The sequence below is a fragment of the Sinohyriopsis cumingii genome, chromosome 6 (genome assembly GCF_028554795.1).
Source record: "Sinohyriopsis cumingii isolate HCF-2022 chromosome 6, ASM2855479v2, whole genome shotgun sequence".
Classification (NCBI taxonomy): Eukaryota; Metazoa; Mollusca; class Bivalvia; order Unionida; family Unionidae; genus Sinohyriopsis; species Sinohyriopsis cumingii.
In genome coordinates this window covers 134,617,063-134,635,578 of record NC_142966.1, presented here as the reverse complement: position 1 = coordinate 134,635,578, position 18,516 = coordinate 134,617,063, and the positions used below count along the sequence as shown (strand labels likewise).

Sequence of the window (18,516 nt, the reverse complement as noted above, 5' to 3'; positions counted from 1 at the left end):
AGTATCGCTAGAAGCTTAATAATATTTTACATTCAATGCATCACTATTGCTCTTAATTCAGTGCGTAGTCAGTTTTAAAGCTAAATGAATTAATGAATCCAGTAAACATGAAGTTAAATTCAAAACTATACTACACTATCGCTATATCATCTCTATAAAAGAGAAGGTGGAAAATTTGACTATAAAGCGATATTTTAATCGCAATAAATATGCTTCAATTCTAGTCTTAGTGAGTGTTGAATGTATAAAGACGAATAGTGTTTTGATTTCACATTTTTCGAACCTCCCCCTCTCTCTTTTGCTCTTTCACCGTAAACGTTTGCACGAATACTTTTCAACTTTATGATATAGTTAAAGATTACATGTTAGGACGGGTACAGAATAAATACTAGTAATTATCTCAAAACTATCTAAGCAAAACCAAATTCGCAAATTTCACATGACTAAAGACGCATTTCCTTATTCCCATGTCAAACCCATGTCAAAACCAAATTCCTTCCTTTAGTAATTGGAAATAGTGAGCATTTAGACATTACATGTCTTCAGGGTTTACAATTGCCCCTTGACATCTGAATAAACAGTCAGTAGGCACGTCCAGAACTTTCCACCATTGTGTGAAACTAAATTTGATAGAAATTAGGAATAAATTAGGAATAAATATAAAATGAACTTGTGTATGTGTTCTTTCCAAACGATAAATGCGAAGGTACTTTTTAAAATCAAATTAGACCACCAATCATAACTTTGCTGAGCACGCGTTTACCAGTAACCGTGCTGACTACTACTATCAAAGAAATTCATCTTTATAAATATAAAATAAAATTAATCAAAATTACATATCATACATACATTTTAAGCATTGTGGTCAATCCAGAATTTAATCAATATTAATTTTACTACTCAAATTCAGCAGTAGGAAAATTAGATGGTTATATCATGTGAGGGACCAGTCATGATACCATATCACGCCATCACTATTATTCAGGTTTTGCCATACTCTTGTCACTGACTGATCTCGAATTTTATTATTTGTCTCAGATAAACATACATCCCTGTTGTTGCCGATGATGCTATGGTGCATGACAATTAGGCAATCTTTACTATAGCAGAACTATATAGTAGTAGTAAATGTACACGAGTTACTATTCTCAAATTATAGTACGGCATAACTTAACAAATGACTATTTAAAATATGTTCAGTCTTCAGAAGTTACAAATTTACATTTAAAATATGGATATTTAATTAGTATATCATTGTGGTATTCTGGTTTGGAATCAATTTATTTTCTGAAGGTATCAGCTCAAAATACATTTCAATTCCTTGGTTAGAAATTCTTCTGAGACGTATATATGTATAGTAGGGTCATTATCATAACTGAGTGGAATGGTATAAATGGTGGGAGAGCTAATTTACCTTATGAAGTAATACTTCCAAAATTAATAATTTTATTAAAATCAATGGTAAATTGATGGGTCCAATATAGTTTCTGTGCTACGTGTGAATTAAGCAGGTTACAATGTAATTTGTAGAGTATATGTATGTATGTCTATATATATATATATATATATATATATATATATATATATATATATATATATATATATATATATATATATATATAAATGATGATATGCAAAATAAATAGTAAACCTACTAAAAACCAAATAGGAATCACATATAAAATGTTCTTTATAGGTAGCCTTATATACAAAAGCATGATCCGGCACATTGGAAGGGTAGAAGGCAGTCAGAAAGAAAGAAAATAAATAACAGCCGGCTATGTACAAATAGGCAGATTGATAGATAAATGAGTTGTTGGGCAAAAATATAGATAAAAGATAGGTAAGATGTAGCACATTGCTTGGTTACAAATGTCTCAACCAACAATGTAACAGCTGTAACGAGGTACATTATTCAATTCAGTTAGCCAGTTAGGCTAATAGTGTGTCTTTTAAATGCAGACCATTATTTCAGTGAGGGGATACAAAACATTCTTTCTAGATAATTATGGTCTCAATGCACAGTGCATCAGGTTACATGGGAACAGGTTTGCATCTCTCATTAATTAAGTAATCAGCAACTGTAGGCTAACCGTATAGGAATTGTCAAGGAGATGAACAAAATAATTGCTCGTATGATAATTTACACAATTGCACGAATTATCCTTGGTCTAAAGTTATTGATCGCATCGTTATTTTAATAGCATGTTCAATGCTGTATTTAAAAGGTAATGCAATACTTACATTCACATCGACATGAAGGCATTGTCCACTTTTATGGTCTTTAGCTAATCGTAATGAGTTGACTTCGAACGATATGGTAATTGAGAGGAACCTAAAAGGAGAGTATAATCAGGGTGTAATGTTCCAGCGATAAATATAAATACAAACTTATTGAAATAAGCTTATCTTATAAAGATGTAGTTCTGTAGCAAAACTATTGAAATGCATCACATAAGAATTGTTGTATTTGATTGTCGAATAGCAAAGTTAAGTTTAAAGCTCCTTTTTTGATTTCTGTGCGTCATTATAAGTCAAAGCTAATAAAAATCAAACATGCATAATTGCAAACAGCGAAATGCAGATTCATTATACATAGTAGCGCAATGTTAGGCTCTTGTTAATTTTTGAGAGCTATGGAAATTGCTTGATACAAGACAAATCAGCAACTCTTCTTAACTGAACATATATTGAGACCAACATTGATGTTGATTTCTTACAGGGTAATTCACATATATTGTTAAATATACAGTATTTTTCATTTATATTGATTACGTGGATTTTCGATTTGCTTCGGTAATAGATGACAACAATTAAAAGACAAAAGATGTAAAAGAATAGAATTAGTCTTCAAAAGAGTGATGCTTGTCAAGTTAATGTATCTGAATGGTTTCATTTAAATTTATAATCCGATTAAGTCCATCTAGCTTAAATGCAGATACCTACCTTTTAAATGCTGCTTCTTCACTTATATTGTTCCTCCTCATATCTTCCTCGATGTCATAGGAACTATTGGAATTCATGCTGGCACCAAAACATGCCGCTTTATGAAAGAAGTAATCATATTCAATACATGTCCTGATGTTGTTGCTCAAACTACAGATATAATTTTTCATGCATTGTACAAAATTGATTTGAATGTGCAAATTTAATTTGTTATCCAAAAGTATCTAGCAAATAAGCAAACGTTTCGTATTGATCCAATGAATATGATTTTCACGAGAGATCAAAAAACTTAAAGAAGAAGAAGGTATGGACTTTAAATATCGGTTACCCTTACTGTTGTATTAAGGTATCTGATATAATGTAATGGAAGTATGGCGTTCCTAGGACTAGGTTTAATGATAGACAAGTAAATACTGAAGTAAAGAACTCCATTCATCGATTAGACGAAGAACTTAGTAATTTGTTAGTTAGAACTTCTGAGAAGAACAACGTGGATGCAAACACGTACAAAGAGAGATGGGAAGATGTGATGCAGCTATCAAAGTAGCCTTCTCAAATGTATAAACTGGAATATCTTGGTAAACATATTAGAATATAATTACTTCAAAGTTATTAACATGCAATATTAAAGAATTTATAATACTAGAACGTTTTCTCGGAGAACAGTTAATACTATAATTCAAAGATCCTTGTGTATCCATTGCTGATTTTTCGACTTATATATCAATTCCAGTATTCTCAGTTGCTCTTTATATATTTTAAAAGCTCTTTTCCTTAAACAACGATCTGTCTATACGACTATTTGTATCTTCTAAGGTCTTAGCAAACTCTCATAGAGTGTAATCTTCATAAACAACGTTTGTACCAAAAAAGAATCGTATAACAATGTGTTTCCGCAAAGGAAGACATATAGCTTGATAACAACGATGTTACTAACTAGAAGTATCTTTTGCAGTTATGTGAATGGCAGTTTAGAATCCAAACCATGGAAAATAATTGTATACTATATTTATGTACTATTTTCCTTCTTTTGAATTTTACTGTGAATTGATATATGCCTTGAGATGTTGAAACTTATCAAAATATATATTTGATTTCTCTCACATTTCAAAATGTGAGACAACAAAGATGCCTTGTGAAAATATTGCATGAAGTTTGTTTAATGGCTATTGAAACGAAACAGTCTACGCAGACAATTTATGAATAATGTTTTAGGCTCCTAAAGATATTCTTTACTGAAGATATTTTGTAAACATCGTGCTGTATTGATGTTTGATTTTGCATGATATGTGTTAATTTAGGGCAGATGTAAGACAGTCCTATTGGGAGTGCCTTAACATATTTACTTGCAAGTAACGTAGTAACATTCTCTTCTCCAAAATAGCGATCTAACTAGTGAAATGAAATGTTTCAAATGATGTCAATAGCTGGGATGTTTACCGCCAATTTAATTCACATACTCTATGTGTGTTAACCTACAATATAATGTTACCGTTTATGACTGGGTGCTTTTGTGAGATTCCTTTGTCTGGAGCTACGTTGTCAAACTCAAAAAATGTAACACAAATTCTCGCAAAGTCGGTTTTGTTCAGACATGAGACAATGATGTAGACACCGATGACTTTACTATCAAAATTGCAGTACTGAAATTGAATGAACAAAATAAACGTAATAGGAGGACATTACTACAAAGTTAAGACAAATACGAATTAACGCCATGTCTTATAAGACAGGAGCATAGATAACCTTTACGTGCTTAATGTTCTATAGTTTCTTCTCTCTTTCTCTGCTGTAACTCTCTCTCTCTCAAACACCCTTGCACAAGATCAAATTGAATCACTTACACAAACTTAGATAAACACTTATAAATGTGCACCACATAGAATGCACAAATATAGAAGTTTCGCACTTACATTTTCCACAGCATAATTGATATGCTCTATCAGATGTTGACGTGTATAAATGGCATACGGTCCGCGTGACGGGGGATATGGTGGAGTTTCTAACTCTGGTGACCAGTCTTTCAACAGCAAATGTTCGATCGTTGTAGATCCCTTCTCAACAAGATCTTGGAAATATCTTCTATGCCCACCAAACTGATGTAACTACAAGTGTATATTGGATATGGTATTTGCATAGTCTTCGAAAGCCACCATAATAGAGCATAAAACTGAAGACACTAAAGGACTATTTTTGTTTCAATTTTTAAACATGATACAAAATTGTCATGATGTCTCATTATTGCTAAAATCGGAAAATATAAAATATTCCGATATTCAAGGAACCTAATTAAGCTAGCTCGAGCTCTTCCCCTAAAGCGAGTATGAACTGAGAGATAGAGATAGAGATTGTATAATAAATACAAGAAGCAAAGAAGAGATTTAGGGATCGATGGACTTCCTTACCCATACGTCCAAAATATTTATTCACGGAACAGTATCACAAATTATTTCACATTACTACTCAAGGAATACCAAATTGTATACAAGATAAAAAAAATAAAACTGAACGAGAGATAGAATGAGATCCAAGCTGTGGACTCTTTTCAAGAAATTTACAATCGCAACTGGTGCCGGATCGATTCGTAAAGTTTTGGGGATGAATTGTGTATTATCCTCGCGTTGCAACAGTTCATACATTCCTTAATCACATTTCCACGCTTTCCTGTTTTTTTCAAAATATTTTTATTTAATCTTTTTTAAAAATGCGCATGGTAGATTAGATGACAGTCAAAATAAATTACCTTAAACCAATATGATACGTCTGTACATTTAAATTCTAACATAGTCTTGGAGCTCTTGAATTACTAGAAAAGGTTTAAAATAATAAAATATAAAGGACTAAACTGCAGTGAATGTACATTTTTCATGCCTTGTCCATAACGAAATAATCAGACTGGAACAAATAATCAGTTATAGAGGGTATTAGGCTGGAACGAGTTAATAACGAATGTATTTCACCTAGTGGGTGCGAACTCAGTAATGTATTACGTTTTAAACCTACCAGATGATATATAGTCATTCCTTACCTGGAGCAAGCAAATTTGCTTTTTATTTTATGCTCAAAACACATTGGCTAGCAATATGTATAACAGTTTACTTACTGGATACAGGTCAATATCACCTGTTGACTGTTTAAGTCTGCTGTTTTGTTTTGTTGTTGTTGTTTTTTTTTTTATTTCGAAAACAAAATAATTCTCCTTCCCAAATCAAAATAAAATTGCACATTACAAATGAAACGAAATGAAACGATACCTTGAAGTATTTGTACTCAATTCGTCTTCAACATGAGACGGCCATACGTACTACTCCACCACGCAAACGTCTAAGAAAAAACTTCAAATATCTTGGCACAGTGTATGTTATATGTGTCTACTGACGGCCAGTGAAGAAATATCTCACTTCAGTGAATTACCAAAATTATTTCCTTCAGAAAATTCAGTAGTTCAAGGACTAACTTACAATAAAGTATGATTATTGCTCTGGACAAAATGTTTGCCTTCTGATCTGAATGTTTCACATGTTTAGGGAGAGTAAGTATGACACCTGATCAGCTTTAAACTCCTTTCCCAATTCACCATTTACATCCTTGAGATCGTTCACGCAACGTAATAATAAATAAATGACAAATATATACTTTAGAAAGGTGATCAAAATTATAGCTTGTTTTTTTTTACATGCTAGTATTACATGTCTCCGTTGTTGATATTTTCTACAAAACATTTCTTTTTTACACTCACTTGTGACACACACAAATAGCTGTGACATCTAATCTTTCTCGTACCTTAAAGTTTTATTTTGTACTCGTCATCCGTGTCCTTTAACAAAAGGATACAATGTACCATCCATTCGAAAGTTTGATACTCCCATGGAATCATAAAAACTAACAATGGAAAGGATGAAACGCTAACATTATTATATGACCACGCTAAACCCTATACAATAGTTGTCATTTATCGAATACTATATATATATATATATATATATATATATATATATATATATATATATATATATATATATATATATATATTATATATATATATATATATATATATATAACCAGGTCCGCGGGTAAACGGTACCCACTATCAAAAAAATGATGTGACTTCATCGGTGTTATATGCACAATGATGCTTCTTAATCGGTGTTATATGTACATTTATGCATATAACACCGATTAAATAGCATTATTATTTAGTAATGTGTGCTTCATTGTGATGGAATATGGGCTCGTGTGTGCAGGCAAGGAAATGGGTGCCGTTTACCCGCGGACCTGGGTTCGAATCTCCATGGAGTACAAATTAAAATTCTTTAACATGTATGATAGTATTATTTGTATCAAATATTTATTCTGCCTACTATTATCAAGCATTCTTCTATAGCATCTACGGATAGCACGGAGTATATTTCTCTCTCTCTGTATATACATATAACATTAATGGAAAGGTATTATTAAAATATACTGTATGCTGGACGCACGTTTTTGTCACGGGGGCTACTGATGGAAACTGATTAAATTGCTATAGATATACAAAGAGGGTCAGTCTTGTTTAAGTTATGGTAGCTTGTTCATCATTATTAGTATTTTACGTTGGACCGAGATAGCTCTTCGGTTTGAGAGGGTATGCCGTATTTACTATGTTTACCTTTCTAACATCTAATGTCAAATATCACTATACATTTACCTTTCAATGAGGATACTACATTAGGAACAGGCTTGGCACTTTCCTTTCCACATTTATTAGCAGACTTACGAAAGGGGATCATGTTCAGTGCTAGCTGGGAGCAATGACCACATGACCTGGTATATAACAGTTGAATTGCAACAACTTGTTCTCACTAATTTCGTCCTTCTGCTTACCTTTTCTTGACGTTTTCTCCAGCATATTCTCTGATTGGAACTAATGCAAAACAGTAAGACGAACATTTGTGTTCCCTGTTTCCACGGTTAGATTTGGTCAGCATTGATAAACCATTCAACAGTTAAAAGGACCTCGTCAACCAACTGTATTATTGGAAAATGCTGGATAATTAGTATTAAAAATGTTTGCTCAAGCTGGCACAGCATGAAGTTAAACATTGAACATAAATATAAATCATTCAGTGACAAAACGGCATTTCAGTTACGTGGTAAGGTAAGCATGATGATTCCGTCCATACCTGAAGTGTAATAAAAACAGTCTTTGTTATCTGCACAAACATGAAGCATGAAAACACAATGCACAGAGAATTGCCACTTCCCTTTGACTTTCTTTATTTTCATGGGTGAATACAGCCATCTCCGTAAAATTCTTCGCGGGTCTGCAAAACAATAATATTGATAATATAGTAATGCAACCTTATATACATAAGAGAGTTTCTTGCACTGCTATTTATATGCCACATTTTATTGATCATACAAATTCAATGAAAAAAACAGATTTCATCTGAGGCAAAAAGTTTTGCAACAAAATTTAATCAATCGGCAATTATAATTTAATATGCTCTGATTCGACACCGCTGCATATTGGTATGTATTACACTGCGTATTTCCGAAACTAACTGGCTAGATTTTGACTTCTAGAAACGAAACGGGTCCTTCGCCCGTTGTTGAAAGTTAAACTAGTTTTGGAAACAAAAGCTATAGCACATGACACTATGCATAAAGGACAAAGAAAACAAAATAAATATATAGTAAGACAACAATATAATCAGATACACACACATATGCATATATATATATATATATATATATATATATATATATATATATATATATATATATATATATATATATATATATACATATGTAAGTAATTATGTCTCTGTCTCTCTCTATCTCTCTCTCTCTCTCTCTCTCTCTCTCTCTCTCTCTCTCTCTCTCTCTCTCTATATATATATATATATATATATATATATATATATATATATATATATATATATATATATATATATCTGATTCAAACAATAGATCACCTCTCTATGCATAAGGAGGTCTCTTGTTCGAGCTCTAGACCGGCATAATAATTGTTAAATGGAGCTAATACACACAACCAGTTCCAGCGACGGTCGACTCTGCTTACAGTGACACGCCTCGGCAGCGTGAACACCTAGATGCTTCCACGTTTTGGTTTCCGTTTCTGAGAAAATTGATTATTTGGTGAGTTCCTAACGTCGTTGAGGACGGACTAGAGCTTGACCCCGAAGGTTCTCAAACTCTAACGTCTATACCTTATTAACTAGTTCATATATAAGAACATCGTATTGACGTTGCGGTTTCAAGAATCAAATCCAAAACAAGAATCTAAGAATAATCAACGAATTAAATTACAAAAGTCATAGTAATAAATGTTCTAATAATTTCAAATTCGAAGCCGGATGGAAAATCCAAGATGGATGGCGATGACGTATGATGTAGTCAGTACTGTGCCTATCTACAGTTCCTTGTAGAATTATAAATAATGGCACTCCGGTATTGGAAATCCAAATTAAGTTTGTAAGCAATGTCATTCTAAAAGTTCTATATAAGCACTCTTCAAATATTTATAGAGAATAAAGAATTAATCTTTTCAAATCCAAATGATCTGAAGATAATTAACTAAAACTCTGGCAACAACAAAGAAAACAACTTGATACCAAGTGTAAAAGCCCAAAAACTGAGATATTGTATCATAAGACGCAGTTTCGAAATGCCCCCAAGTTGCGAAATCAGAGGGAGGTCATGTGATCATGTTTATATTACGTGCACAGAATGTGGCCTTGATTAGACCAATAATTTTCTATAAGAAATAAAAAATAAAAAAGTTGTTAACATCTTAAACCCAAAGCCCCATCGTGTCCTTGACAACAAATAATCATTTTAAAATAAAAAAGAACTGTGTTTACTAATTTTGAGCCAAGGTCAGCATCTAGGCCAACACCTGGTGTGTATGAAAAGAATGATTCAGGTCAACACATTTTCTGGCAAATTATCATCTCCAGTGAATAAATTTACATTACAATAAAATATAAGAAAAATAAATTAAAAATAATAATTTAGAACTGACAAACAAACAATTAAATTTTAAAAAAATATTTTAAATCAGATATACGTAACACATATATATATGTGTGTGTGTGTGTGTGTGTGTTTGTGTATACAAACATTGTAAACTGTGTAGAAACCATTAAAATATCATTAGTTTTGATAACTATTTAACGACGCTTTCTGGATGGCATATGGATATATACCAATACAGAGTGGTCTGGTTATGTAGTATCAAAAGTACTAAAGGACAAGCTTTACAAGCTTTCTGCAAACTGAATATTAACAGGTATTGGAGGTAGTACACATTATTACGGTAACGGTATTGAACAAATATCAAGAAACTGTTTAAATTGTATATAATGTCAAATGAAGAAGGAATCCGATTATGCATTGGCCAGTATAGAAAAAACGATAGCACGTATTGGAAAGAAATATCTGTTTCAAAGCATTGCTAATGTCAAAACTGAATTATCTGTCGATGTCTTTACCAAATCCTTTGAATCAAATATTTATTGGCGTGTTTCTCATTTCGTTTCGAATGATTCAAATGAGTTTTTTTATATTATTATGTCCATGGTAGAATAAGAATATCTTGTATATAATCGTTTGTAAATGCATTAAAATCTTCAAGGACTAGTATACGAGAATCAGAAATGGATAAATGTGTTAAGCGTTAGATCGGGAGACATCTTTCATTGATATGCTATATTTAAGGTTTGGATTCGTTTTACTGTATTATGTTAGGCACATATATCGACTACTAATTTCATTATGGAAACTTACTAATTCAACTTCTAGATCACGTTTGGTGGAGAAATTATATTTATTACACAATGTTGATACTGTCAGGCATTTAAGTTACCATAATGAACGAAAATAATAAGCATGCAATCTATAAACTTGTCGCAGACAATTTTAATCCAATGTACATTTTCTAAACGACTGTATGTAGTTTAGCACCCTATAAATTAGAAACACGCCATTAGCATACTGATGGAGGTATACTAAATATTCCAAATATTCAATCCATATTTTCATATATTCTAAAAGACGGTATATGTTAAAGAAAAGCATATATTACAGCCTCTTACAAACAAGTAATGAAGTTCTTCCAAACACACGGTATAGTGAATTCGGGTTGTTAGATAATTACAAAAAGGAAACTATGTTTAGAGTACCATTTAAGCGTTAGCATATTTGGACACAATTTATAGTTTTTTATTAGACTTTTAATATGCAACCTTGTCTTTAAATAATTTCTACCAGAATTAATCTATTTTGAAATAAAAGCAGTGCTTTTGTGTACAACAGATTTTAAACTCTACCCATCTATTTAGACTTTGTATATTTCTGACATCCTTTGAAACAAAATGTTACAATGGAAAGAGTACAAGTGTACTCATCTGTATAAATGAAATCTGACCTTGAAAAAATAACATTTTTCAATATGATGCTAAATAACAGCAAACTATTTTAACTACAAATGTTATTATGCCGTATGGCAAACAATACATAATCCGACGCAAATAATCAACAGCTTTTATAGAAAATGTTGATATATTCAAATGACAAACATGAAAATACATTACTTTAAATATTGTATGTGGGATCAATTTAGTAAATAAAAGTATTGTTTCACATGCATTTACAGTCACATTATAATCTGTCTTTAAGTTGGTTCTAATATTATATATGAGGTTTCCCTTTCTCTCTTTCATTATCAGTTTCGAAAGTGACATTTTAATTTTGTATATGAATCATATATATTTTGCGGGTGACAAAATAATTGTGTCATGTATCCTTTTACGTTTGTATTAATACTACAGACGTTTCGTCCCCATTATTAAGACTAATTTTTGTGTGTTCTCCAAACATCTATCCTACCAGGTCACCATATCCTAACTACACACTGGCACTGGCTCCGTTTTTAGACTGACTCGAAACCGCTCATATATGGTGCCGAGTAATATGTGCACTATGTATAAGGTTAAATGGTATTTACTGATCACAACAGCTATTTTACCTTTCTCAATTTCTAAATTTCTCATAATTTTAGTGATGACTTAGAACAGCGCCTGATCATTAGTAGTTCTAAGCTCAGTCTTAACACATAACAACATATTTTAAGACAATATTGAAAAACAGAAACACCATGAAAGCACACATAAAAATATTCTGAAACAAGTTATTAAAAAAGGAAGGATATTTCAGTCTTATTTGTAGTCGAAATAAATGAGTTTGAAGAAATTTTTTGAATTTGGTCACATTGTCCTTGTATCTAACATCAATGGACAATGCTTTTCACGTATATGCGCCCTAGTACTCACAAGAATGTTGTCTGAATGACTTTTTAATATTGTAAATAACGAGAATACGAATGTCGGAAGAGGATCGCAAGTTTCTACATAGGGTATACATATTAGTGAGGTCAGATAGGTATATTTGCACCAGTCAAGGAAATGTAGCATGATACAGATTTCGCGTTTGATTCTGGATCGAACGGGTAATCCGTGGATGTTACAAAAGTGTGTTTAATTTGTCGTGCTCCGATGATGATTATATCAGCTCTGTTTTGGCTTGTTGGAAGTTTCTGTAGTAGATAGAAGCGAGAATAAACAGTTCAGTCTTAGTAGGAAGATCTAAGGAATACGATTGTGTTTTAATGGCATCAACCAAATGAAAATTGCGAATGGAAATGAGGCGTTTCAGCTCCAGATTTACAATCTTGCATACGGTAATGATATGTTTATATACGTTATTGTGGTCGTTTTTGTCAGTTGCCAGAGCTTGTGACATTACAAATTAAAATACATTAGGATGCGTACTAGTGTTTTAATATGTAGAACGATTATTTACCTGTTATGGTTGTTCATGTAGGTTTTATATCCAAACTGATCTCCAAATCGTACTTAGCAGCTACTCCTTGATAATAGTACCTAATTTGGAGGTTTAATGCATTTAATTTTGATAGAGGAATTGCTATCCGTGAGATGATACTTTTCCTTCCATGTATGCCTGTTATTAAATAAACATATGTGTGTTGTGTCATTTAACGTTAGCGTTTATCAGCGAACATTAACGATCCTTTATGAGTAATTAAGTTTTAATAACCTTGCTCCTTAAACAACATATATCTTGATGACGTTCTTCGGATTTAAATATTCTTAGCTTTATTTCCTTGTCACTTTATAATGAGAGTTTTAAGTAATTATTATTTAATTCATTTATTCGGCTTGCCCGCTACTCGAAGAGTTACTATGTACTCTTGCAATGATTCATGTCGTGTGACCTTCGCGATATAGCTCTTGGAACTGATCATCTTTGTAAGCTCGTTTTCAGAAAAAAGAGGACCCTTTTGTTATACAATACGCCCATCCCTTTGTGAAAACGTGAATCATGACCTTAACTTACTGCAAAAATCGTAAAATTCCAAAACGTTAAGGTTCGGATGTAACTATTTCCGGTACGTTTGGGAATTCCACGCATCCCCTTGGAACCAGACATGTGCTATGACACCAGTCTGGGCCATATCTTACAGACACCCCAATATATAATAATATACCACTGAATACAGTTACAGAACACGAAATAGTAGAATCATGTGTATGAAAAACATTTGCTTCAGGAACAGATGCATGTAACCAACATGCAACTGTAAAATGATTTACCCACACCCACCCCCGTCATACGTCTGCATTTTATATAAGGTATATAAGCAACTTGATAAAAATCAAATATTTGTCGACGAAATCTTTATTACGCTATTACAAACTGGATCATAATTAAAGTTTGTGCCAGTTAGAATATTTATGTTAGGGACACATGTTGGAAAACACGTTCTAAATGCAAAAAACAACAATTGGAAAAATTTCATATATGCTTAGCAAGAAATGTTCATCCAAATCAAAGTGAAGAAAGAATATCCCGCTCACTCCATGAAACTTACTTGATGTTTTGGTATCTTCCTGCACGTTTGTACCTTAAATTAAAGAATTGCAAAGAAACTTTAGAAAGATAAACATCTACAAATAAATACAAACATTTGATTGAACAAAATAAGATATAAGTGTTAAAGATTTAGAAACTATGTAAAAGGGTTGTAAAATAATATTAGATACTGAAGTTAATTATACTACATAATAAGATTACTTAGTCAGTTTTGTGTTAATAAGCAGCACTCTGTGAAAACACAGCATTTGGTCAAAAAGGTAAACATTATATCTGGAGGTATATCATTATAAAGTTTCGTTCTCATCCACATCAGAAGCAAAATCTGGCTCACAATGTGGAGGTCCATAAACTCAAGAAGAATATGTAAGGGCATCGTATGTGTGTTCTTTACGCAATCATCGCAAGTAAGAATCTAACTTTCTATAATTCTATAAAAAGCTATCGTGCTGTCCCTATGACAAAATGTAGCTCTAAGACAGTGTGTATGTATCATAAATGTAATCATGATAAAGGAAAATAAGGAAACGTTAGACGATGATCGTGGAAAACCAAACTGTTTCAATTTTGAGACAAATATAGATTATGTAATAAACACTCAACTGTTATGCTATTTTCAGGTCAGCACTCTCAAGGTGCTTAGATATTTCAAATTGGATTTTGGAAGTATTTTCCAGTGTTAGTGTAATTTTCCTACTCCGTTTAGAGTAATTCAGATACTTTTGATGATGCCGTTCCAGAAACTAATATATGTGCTTATGTTTATTAGATATGTTTAGCAAGACAGAAATGTTCTTCAAAAGCCAAAGCATAGAAACATAAAATGCAGTATCCCTCTCATCCATTTTAACTTACATTTTGGATGTGTACCTGTGTTTCTTTGATAGGCATCTCCCAGCAACGATTCGTCTGAATTTAAAGAATTGCAATCAATCATTTGGATAATAATTATTCGAAATAAATACAAATATGAACCACAACAAAGAAGAGGTAGCAGGGAAATAGTTTTAAACAATGTAAAGGGTATGCAACAGTAAATGCTGAGGTGCTAGATATACCTTCCATCAAATATTGTCTATTTTTTAATAAACAACACTTCCAGAAAAAGCCTTATCTGATTACAAACTGTTCAAAATCATCTTATGTGGTACATCACTGTAAAACTTCCTACTAAGTTCACATTAGAATCACCTTAGATCTCACAAGGTGGAAGTTGATGCACTCAAAAATATGCGAAAAACATATTCCGCTGGTAGTGTGTACTCTTGGTCGATTATCACCCTCGAGGAAATGCTACATCGGGTGTGTTTATCCTTTAAGCAATCATCTCAAGTACAGCCGCACATTCGTGGAATATAATGAATCTATATTTGCGTATAATGTCATACTCTCTCACAACGAAACACACTGCAAACATATCAAGCACTGCAGAATAGTCCTTCAGTTTCCACTGCTTTCGCATATTCTATATTTCACTGACAATATTACCTAATTTGTTGGTTTCATAAATTTCATTTTGACAAAGGAAAATACGGAAAGATTTGGATATATCCATAGAAAAGGTTAATGTTTCCATTTGTACATGATATGTACAGATTGTGCAAACAACGCACTAATACTATTTCAGGTCAACACTCTCAAGGTATTCAGATATTACATACTGAATTTCTGAAGTATGTTCCAATGTTGGTGGACGTTTTCTATTCCAATTTAAATAATTAAGATAATTTACATGATGCCGTTCTCCAAGTAACAAATATGGTTATAACCTTATTTTCATCGAGATGAATACATTTGTAACTGTTTAAGCTCTGGTTATCCATGACGAAACATACACGTTATAGGTTATTGACTTTGTGGGGTTTTGTTTGTTGTTCTTTTAACCTTACTTTTTAACAAGAGTGTACATGAAACATTGCAATAATCACATATTTAGCGAGTATATTGTCGCTACTGTATTATAAGCCGGACCCAAAATTCATGTTCTTGCTATTTTGAATATTAAGTATCAGTTATACATTTTAATACATTTTTGATTAAACAATTTAAAAAATAGTATGCCAAAAAATATTACATTTGTTTAGCAAAATAAATTGAAACAAATGTACTCTTTCTTTCTCTTTTGTGTCTCTCTCTTTGAGTCTTACCCGATGAGCCTGATCCTAAATTCATGTTCTTGCTAGTTTGAATATTTTGTGTCATTTATACATTTTTGATAACTGATATATTTAGCATAAAATGTATGCCAAAAATATTACACATGTTTAGCAAAAGAAAATAAAACAAACTTACTCTCTCTCTCTCTCTCTCTCTCTCTCTCTCTCTCTCTCTCTCTGTTTGAGTCTTACCCGATGTTGCTGGATTTGCTTCGTTTCGATGAGTATCTCCATCTGCGTCTTAAAATAAAGAATTGCAATTAAACTTTAGGAAGACAAACCTTCCCAACACGTAACATAAGAATAGTATAGCTACTTATTATATAGCCCGGAAAACTTGTCTGTACATTCTAAAGGGTGGTAATTCTATCTAGTGGCACATCACCATACAGTTTCGTAAGTTCAGGTCAAAAACAGCATGTGTCTCACAAGGTGCAAGTCGATACACTAGACAAGAATAACGTCTACTTGCAAGGTATGAACATTGTCTAGCGTCACCCTTCAGGACGTTCTAAGTCAGAAATAGTTGTCTTTTGCGCAGTTGTATCTTGTAAAAAGCAAAGATTCAATCTGTATAATGTATGTATATTTATATATAATATCTTGGAACGCTATTTATAACCGATATAGTTTCAAGGAAGTTCTAGCTTCCCCAAGACAAAAGCACCGCAAAATACCCTTAGAAGTTGTATATTTTGTTTAGCCATTACATCTTTCCCTGAAAAAAAGAATAGTCAATGTTGATCTTTCCCAATTTTCCTTGTGATAGAGAGATAGGAAAAAAGATATCCATTAGAATCATGCATGTTCTTCCTTCTACATCCTTTATACGGATCTTCAAACAAACACTAATGATATGCCATATGAAACCAGTGTCTTAAGATATTACGTATTGAATTATGGAAGCAGTTTTATGTTAAAGTGTTCATATTCTTCTCCATTGTGAGTAATTAGGAAGGTTTTCGTCATCCCGCTTCCTAACAAAAATATATCCTAATGGTGTAAGTGAAAACAAACTTCCGTTCTTGACGTCCACAGTCCTTGACAGTTGGTACTGAGATTCTTGGTAAGTTTTCAGTTTCCCCACATATTAATCTATTTGAATTATTGCCCGAGTGTGAAGAGTTACGAGTTTTGTGCTGTTTTGTACTGTCTCGATGGGACAGATGTGCATGCTTTAGCATTGTTTTTTCCATTCCTTCCATCATTTGTGTGTTTTGTTATTTTAATTCTTTAGAAATTGCTAACGACATAAGCCTTAAAACTTGTAAGTTCTATCGGTCTAAATGTTGCTGGCACGTTTTAAATTCCGTTCCAACTTCTTGAGAGAGGATATGGGCTGTTGAAAGTGATAGGATCATATCTCGGCATCTACAAAGACTTCAAACTACATTATAATATAACTGTTTATAGGGCATGAAATTCATGGACATTCGAAATGATTCGCGACCTTGAGGATGCTGGCATTGATTTGTATATTTGAAGCCAATGAGATCTCTTTCTAAGAACTCCAAAACTATACTTTAAATTACTTAGTGAACAATCTACGGCGAATTCACTCCGGTGATCAGTACATGTACTGCGCTTGTTTAACATAACGGGGGATTTAGAAACTGAACCAAAACTGAAAATGTATTGACATCCATGCTCTTGAAACATATATACAGTAGCAGGACATGAAAAAGATGTGCGAACAATGTTTTTGCAAATAATAATTCATGATTCTAGACTCTTAACAATTGGATCTTACCTTGAAAACAATAGAAATTGGATCTCTATAAATATTATAAACAATCGAGATCTTAGGCTTGAAAATTCAATTAAAACAAACAAACAAAGCAACACGTGTTTCTTTGACAACAATCTCCGAGCAACTTTACGTCTTAAGGAATTGCAATCAAACTTTAGGAAGATAAATCTTTTTAAATACATGCAAATATGTACCAAAACTAATAGGTCGTACTAAACGATTTTTAAACTATGAAAAAGGTATGCAACATTAAATATTGAAGTGCTAGTTCTAATTTTCTTCAAATATAGTTCGTTTTGTAACAAACAACACTTGAAAAAAGCGCATTTGATCAAATATGACCAAAATGATATCATGTGGTACATCATTGTAAAGCTTCCTACTTAAATTCATATCAGAAACAACTTATGTCTCGCAAGGTAGAAGTTGATGAGCTCAACAAATGTGTGAAGTACAGTTTTCGCTGGAAGTGCGTGCTTTTGGGCGATGGTCGCCCTCACAAAATAGTTATTTAAATCGGTTATGTGTATCCTATAAAGAATCATGGCAAGACACCACCCCACATTCGTGTAAGTAATGTCATGCATTCTGAAAAGACAGACACTGCAGATAAGCAAGCACTGCAGTACATTCCTTCAGTTTATACAGCTTTTGCACATCCTATATTTGCCTGGAAATGTACCCTATTTGCAGGATTCATAAATGTCA

General features: G+C 32.6%; 1 protein-coding gene and 1 long non-coding RNA gene across 2 annotated transcripts in view; both read right to left on the bottom strand.

The window, feature by feature from the left end:
• Nucleotides 1-2,331, bottom strand: part of LOC149798044 (mucolipin-2-like) — a 39,390-nt gene extending 37,059 nt beyond the window's left edge. Inside the window, exon 1 of the mRNA XM_089960528.1 lies at nt 2,245-2,331. The gene's annotated coding sequence lies outside the window, so the exon portion shown is untranslated. The remainder of the gene's footprint in view (nt 1-2,244) is intronic.
• A 615-nt stretch (nt 2,332-2,946) lies between these two features.
• Nucleotides 2,947-5,826, bottom strand: LOC149798043 (uncharacterized). The gene is made up of 3 exons (XR_016421575.1): nt 4,860-5,826; nt 4,439-4,589; nt 2,947-3,043 (listed from the first exon to the last, which is right to left on the bottom strand). It is a non-coding gene; the product is annotated as an uncharacterized LOC149798043 (long non-coding RNA).
• Between the last annotated feature and the right edge of the window lie 12,690 nt (nt 5,827-18,516).